A 6,681-nucleotide genomic window follows, 5' to 3' on the forward strand; every position below is an offset into this window, starting at 1 on the left:
CAAACCCGTTGTTTAGAGGGAATAAATGTCATTCATTCGGGCTGCGACCCTTTAAGATAGCCGTTTTTCTGTTCTATCTTTATTTTGAACCAACCACGTCTCAACCGCCATCACACAACAACCACCAACCGCAACGCCGCTTCACAGCAACAACAACGCCAACAGCCACGACCTTTACCGTCACAACTCGCTCTCGCAACCATCGCATCACCGCCATTCCAAGCGTCACCGTGGCCAGGGACCACCACAATAAACCCTCCACCACCTTCACCTCTCCTCCTTCTTCCGCCATTCCCGCACCGCTTGTGGGCACCGATCCTGGACTCATACAGGGCGCGCGCCGAGCAGCGGGTGCAAATAGCGGTCTTTCCGGGGAAGTCGGATCAGGAATGATTCACGCCCACTTCTGTTCCGTCCTATCAGCGAGCGCGGGGTGATTTGGCCCCGCCTCCAGGCGCGTCGGAGTAGAATCGATATATGCAAATTCGAGGATCAGGAATGATTCACGCCCACTTTTCCTCCGTCCAATGGGCGAGCGTGGCTCCGTCCCCGAGCCGATCCTGATCCAAAAATCTGCATATGGTTTCTCCTGTCGCACTATAAAGCGTCAGCGCGGAGCGAATTGAGTGAGTTGAGAGTTTCTATTTCGGGCTTGGGCGAGTTGGAGAGGTGTGGCAGTGGCAGTGGCAGTGGCAGTGGCAGTGGCAGCGGCAGCGGCAGCAAGAGAGTTTCTGTTTCAGGCTCGAGTTGGAGAGGTGTGGCGGCGGCAGTCAAGACGGGTCTGGAGGGGAGTCGGTCTGTCGGGGTTCGGAGTCTGTCGGGGAGTTGCAGAGAGGAGAAGCCGGGAACGCGGTCGAGGGCACAGTGGAGTCGCTCGTTGCAGGACCCAAGCAAGCCAGCTATCCTCTTTCCCCAGAGCATCAACAACCCCCCCTTGTTCCCCCCCCCCCCGCGCTGAGATAGTGCGAAAAGGGGGGCCCCGTTCCTACCCCATTCCAGGCAGTGCCAGCGAGGCCCGCGGAGGAGCGCGGAGTCGGGGCACCGCCGCCATTTTGCGGCTCATCACCAGACGTGGGCTAAATACGCCCAATAATTAATCGGAACCGTCGAGGTTGACAATAACACCGCTCGGTTATCCCGATAGTACGGAACGGGTCACTTAAAGTGGCCCGTGTCCGAAGTCGACCTGCGGCGAGGTGCGATCGCCCGGTCCACCCTCCGTGTGGGTACTTAGGTAGGTCGAATTTGGTGAGCAACCCTATCCCACGCGGGGGGCCGATTGGCATGATCGTGGTGAGGCCGAAAGGCCCACCCGTGACTAGTTCCCGGCGTTGGTCCGAGAGGGTCACGACGGAATTGTCCGTCCGGTGGGCGGCGTGCCGCGATTCGAGTTACGTGGCCGCTCGCACGCCGGCGGGCGTGAATTCGCAACACTGGTGTCAGGAGTGGGATAAAAACTCATCCCCCTCCTCGCGGCACTGGTATCGGAGAACGGGAAAACGGGCTCTCATATCTCTGGCTAAATTCACGGGAATCGATCCAGGGGTGAGAGCCCCGATTCCCTCCAAATTACGAGCGATTTAAATTAACCCTTTACGAGAAATAAGATGGCGTCTCAAGGCGAGCGGGAGCCGGGGGTATTAGGTATGTGTCGTCATGTAGGATCCATGGCCCAGGTCGGTTCTTTTTATAATTATAACCCCACCACTAACTGTGCTCTGTGGGAGCGGCTTGAGCACAAACTTTGCCGGCAAACGGAGTCGCACAATGGCAGCGCGATCGTACCTCAGCGCAGCACGGAGCAGGCTGATATTAATGGCACAGCACGAAGCGTGAGCTCCCAGTCACCGGTTCAAGGCACGTGGTCACGGCATGTGCCATGGCAGGCGTGGCAGGATGACTATGCGAGCATTGGCAGGCTTCAGGCACAATTGGGGGATGTCTTGGAAAAGGTGAAGCATTATGAAGAATATATCGAGGAGGTGCAAAGTGGAGTGGACGAGTCACAACGGCACACAGACGCGCTTCAGAAAAATTACGTGTACGGGGGGACACAGCGATTGGACGATTTACTGGAACGAATTCGGTGGCAAAAACATGACTTGGCCAATAGAGTCGACAAATTATGTGGGAAAAAGAATTTGGTCGTGTTTTATACCCGTCAGTTGGAATATGCGAAGAGCAAACTGAACAAAAGAATAGAGGAACAGCAGATTGGTATCTCCCAGGAAAGGAAACAATGGGAGGAAGAATGGAAAACCAAGCTTGAAAATAAACAAAAGGAGCACGACTTGGAAGTAAAACAATTAATGGAAAAATTATTGGAGGAAGCAAAGCGGTTCAAAGAACTGGAGGGGAAAGTGAGGGAAATACAGTTGGAAGAGAAAAAAAATGTGAACACGATGGGGAGTTGGAACAATTGAAGGAAGAGGTAAGAACAGGCAATCAGGAAAGAGAAAGCCTAGAATGGAAGATAAAAAGAGGAGAGAGACAGCTGAAGGAAAGGACAGAGGAATTGCTGGAAAAGTCAGAACAGTTCAAAGAACTGTAGGGAGAATTGAGGGAGGAAGGAGAAAGGAAAACAAAGCTCGAAAAGGAAAAACGCAAACAAGATGGGGAATTGGAACTACTGAAGCGAGAGGTAAGGGCAAGCCAGTTTAAAAGAGAAATCCTGGAAGGGGAGATAAGAATGGGAAAGGAATGGCAGAAAAAACTAAATGAATACAGTAAAAAAGGGACGAATTGAGGAGGGAAGCGGTGGAAAGAAGAGATGAAATGAGTGAAGAAGCACGCAAATTGAGAAAGGAATTGGAAAAGAAAGCTTCTGAGTTACAGAAACACCAAAACAAAGAGAGGCAATTACAAAACGAGTTGAGGATGGTGAGAGAAGAAAGAACGACAGCAGAGAATGAAACGTTAAGGAACCACACTGAGCAGATTGAACAATTAGAAGCCAAAGCAAAGTCGGAGTGTGCGGAGATGAGAAAGGAATTGGAAAAGAAAGTTTCTGAGTTCCAGAAACACCAAAACAAAGAGAGGGAATTGCAAAACGAGTTGAGGATGGTGAGAGAAGAAAGAACGACAACAGAGAATGAAACGTTAAGGAACCACAGTGTACAGATCGAACAGCTGGAAGCGAAGGCCATATTAAAGAATGAGATGCAAGAAAGAGTTATGATGGAAGAACGAATCAGACAGGAGAAGGAAGTCAGCCAACTGAAAGAAATAACGAGATTGCAGAATGAGGAACAAGAAAGAGTACTGAAAGAACAAGGAATGAGACAGGAGAAAGAAATCCATCAATTCAAGGAAACGATGAGATTGCAGAATGAGATTCAAAAAAGAGTAATGAAGGAAGAACAAATAAGACAGGAGAAGGAAGTCAGCCAACTGAAAGAAATAACGAGATTGCAGAATGAGGAACAAGAGAGACAGTGGAATAAAAAACTGAAAGAGTATGAATTTGAAACTGAACGACAAAAGGAAAAAAATAGGTTGGAATACGAGAAGTTGAAGGAGCAAGGAATGAAGCAGGAAGGAGAAATCGAGATTGGAGAGGGAAGAACGAGAGGAACAATGGAATAGAAAACAAAAAGAACATGAATCTGAGGTTGACCAATTGAAAGAAAAGCTGAGGCTGGAGTATGAGGAGATAGACAAAGAACAGCGAATGAAACACAAAATGGAGATGAACCAAATGAAGAAAACCATGAAACTGGATAATGAAAGACAGGAGAGGAAACAAGGAAGAGTAATGAGACAGCAGCGAATGAAACACAAAAAGGAGATGAACCAAATGAAGAAAACCATGAAACTGGATAAGGAAAGACGGGAGAGGAAACAAGGAAGAGTAATGAGACAGCAGCGAATGAAACACAAAATGGAGATGAACCAAATGAAGAAAGCCATGAAACTGGATAAGGAAAGACAGGAGAGGAAACAAGGAAGAGTAATGAGACAGCAGCGAATGAAACATAAAAAGGAGATGAACCAAATGAAGCAAACCATAAAACTGGAGAAGGAAGGACAGGAGAGGGAACGAGGAAGAGTAATGAGACAGCAGCAAATGAAACACAAAAAGGAGATTAACCAAATGAAGCAAACCATGAAACTGGAGAAGGAAGGACAGGAGAGGAAACGAGGAAGAGTAATGAGACAGCAGCAAATGAAACACAAAAAGGAGATTAACCAAATGAAGCAAACCATGAAACTGGATAAGGAAAGACAGGAGAAAATAATTCGGGGGACGTATTGGGCGAGAAGCGTGACGGTGACCGAGAGGGAAAAACTAATTGGGGTGACGGAGACGTGCACGAGGGAGATAAGAGACGAGGTGAAAGGAATTGCGAGGGAGAGAAAAGAACAATTAAGACGGAAAGCAAGGAGGAGGTACGCGGAAATCCTGAAATTGCAAGGAGTGAAACAGAGGGAAGGACGGGAGTGACTTAAGGAGAAAGCAAGGTTGACCTACATAAAGATAAGGGAAAGACGCCAGAAAGAAGCAGAGACTAATAGACACGAGGGGACAACAGAAACTAATAAATGTACAGAGACACGGGAGATGGAAACGATAGAGGGAAGACTACACTATGAAGACGGGGTTAGAGACGAACACACACACACACACAGAGGTAGTGGAGGATAGTGAGGGTGAGCTCGCGGAGCGTGTAGGGACCCAGTGCGAGCAGCTGGACGGCCTCCTCCAGGAACGAGGGGAGGGAGTATGCCCCCTTGAGGCGAGTCACGACCAGGTGAGTTCGGTCGTGCTTTGCGAGTTCGAGGGGAGGAGTGCTGTGGACGGGTGCACGCCGAGCTTGGGGGGTATAGAGGCCCCGGACACCCTTGTGGGGACACGAATCCCCAGTGTGGTTGTCCCGGTGTGTGTGGTGCAAGGTGTGAGTGCGTCCCCATGTGTGGAAGCGACCCCGTGTGTGAGTGGTGTGGTGGCGAGTGTGCCGGAGTGCATGCTCCCCAGCACGCCGTGTGTGGATGAGACACTGTGGGCGAGTGTCACCACGTGTGCAAGGGTAATGGCATGCGTGAGTGAGCGGCCGAGTGTGAGAGAGACAGCATGTGTAAGGTCGCTGTGTGTGAGGGAGATGTCGGTGGGCATGTGTGAACATGCAGCCGCGTCTCCCGGGGCGAATGTAATGGAGTGGAGTGTGAGCGTCGTAACACGCAGGTGTGCGTGGGTGGAATGGAGAAGACGACGGCGACATGTGAGGAAAGGAAGCCGAGTAGCGGCTGTAGTTGTTTCGGGGACCGTGCCGGGTTCACCCAGCAGCGAGCACGAGGTCCGTGCCGTGCAACGCACGAGGCCCCCACGTGCTCGCTTGCGAGAGTGAAGTCCCGGTCCGGAAACGAGCGCGGTGAATGTTGCCGATCCCGCGATGGACAAAGTTTAGGCAGGATAACGGATTTGGACCGGACGGGTTCTCCACGCCGGCGTGTGTGTGAAGCTCCAACGGGCAGAGCACATGTGTTCGCGTGGGGAACCCCTCGAGACGTGGGGCTTGTGTTTTTTTTTATGCGCACGGTGACGTCATGGCTGCACATGGGGTTGGAATCCGGCAGGAGGGGTATCCTTGCCGGATGGTACCGTCCAAGGAGGGACGAGGTACACGAGCAGCTGCATGACGTCACAGGCAGGTGCAAAGTGCGCGAGCTGTGAGTTGCCGCGCTGGTGCTGCGCATGTGAAAAAAAAAACAGCAAGCCTCACTTTTGGGTGCACAGGATTCCTGGGCAAGGGGTGGAAGAACCCCTTGACCTGGGCACAGGTTGGAACCAGTTAGGGGTAAGGGTTAGCATAGCTAGACCGACTTCATGGGGCAGGGGTAAGAGTTGGTGAGTGAAGTGGAAGCATGTGCTTGGTGAGTGAGTGAGGCCAGCGGGTCTGTGGGAGTGGAGCGAATGGGGAATGCATGGTGCGATGAGTGATTGGGGGGAGGAGTGACTCCCGCCCAAGGGACCCCGGGGTCAGTGTAAAGTGAGTTAGGGGGTTAGTTAAATTGAAAAATGGAGGTCGTTTTGCTGTTGGTGGGAGTGTAGGCTCGAAAGCCGTTTGAAGGGGTGCAGGAGCCATGTTGACGGGCTGGGAGCATGGCTGCGAAAGGTGAGTATCGCTGAGTGGGTACCCCGGGCACCAGGCTAGTCGGCCGTAGTAGGCCAAGGGCCCATGGGGGGCCGGGATAGCATAGTGGGCACGGGTGCGCCCGCTTGGTGCGGGGGCCCGGGGCGCCGTTAGCTGCGTGGGCAGTGTTGTGGGCACAGGGTGACCCTCGGAAAGAGGCCCGGGAAGCCAGCCTGCCACGTGTGCGTTTCAGGGGAGGTGCCATGGGGGGCACTCCCCGGTGTTTAGGGAGCTGGTAGGCTCGGAGGCAGTGTAGTGCCCGGGGGTGCCATAGCGGGAGATTCGGCAGAGGGTCGTGCCTGCCAAGGGGAGCGACGCGTCCCAGCCATGAGACCGTGTGAGGGCACGGAAAGAAAATTGGGGGGTGAGGCCCGAAATTGAAAGGACACCAACACAGGCGACGGGAATCTGGGTTGTTAGAACCAATAGCTTAAGCGAGAGGCGCTTGTTGAAAGCCCCGGGGTAGTTTAACAGTTAAATGGTTAGGGTAGATAGGAAGTGTACCCCTCCGCACCATCCATCCCTTCGCTCTCGTTGTGGGCCGTTGGAC

Source organism: Eptatretus burgeri, chromosome 2 (genome assembly GCF_056783735.1).
Source record: "Eptatretus burgeri isolate ZD-2024b chromosome 2, Ebu_testis_v1, whole genome shotgun sequence".
Lineage (NCBI taxonomy): Eukaryota > Metazoa > Chordata > Myxini > Myxiniformes > Myxinidae > Eptatretus > Eptatretus burgeri.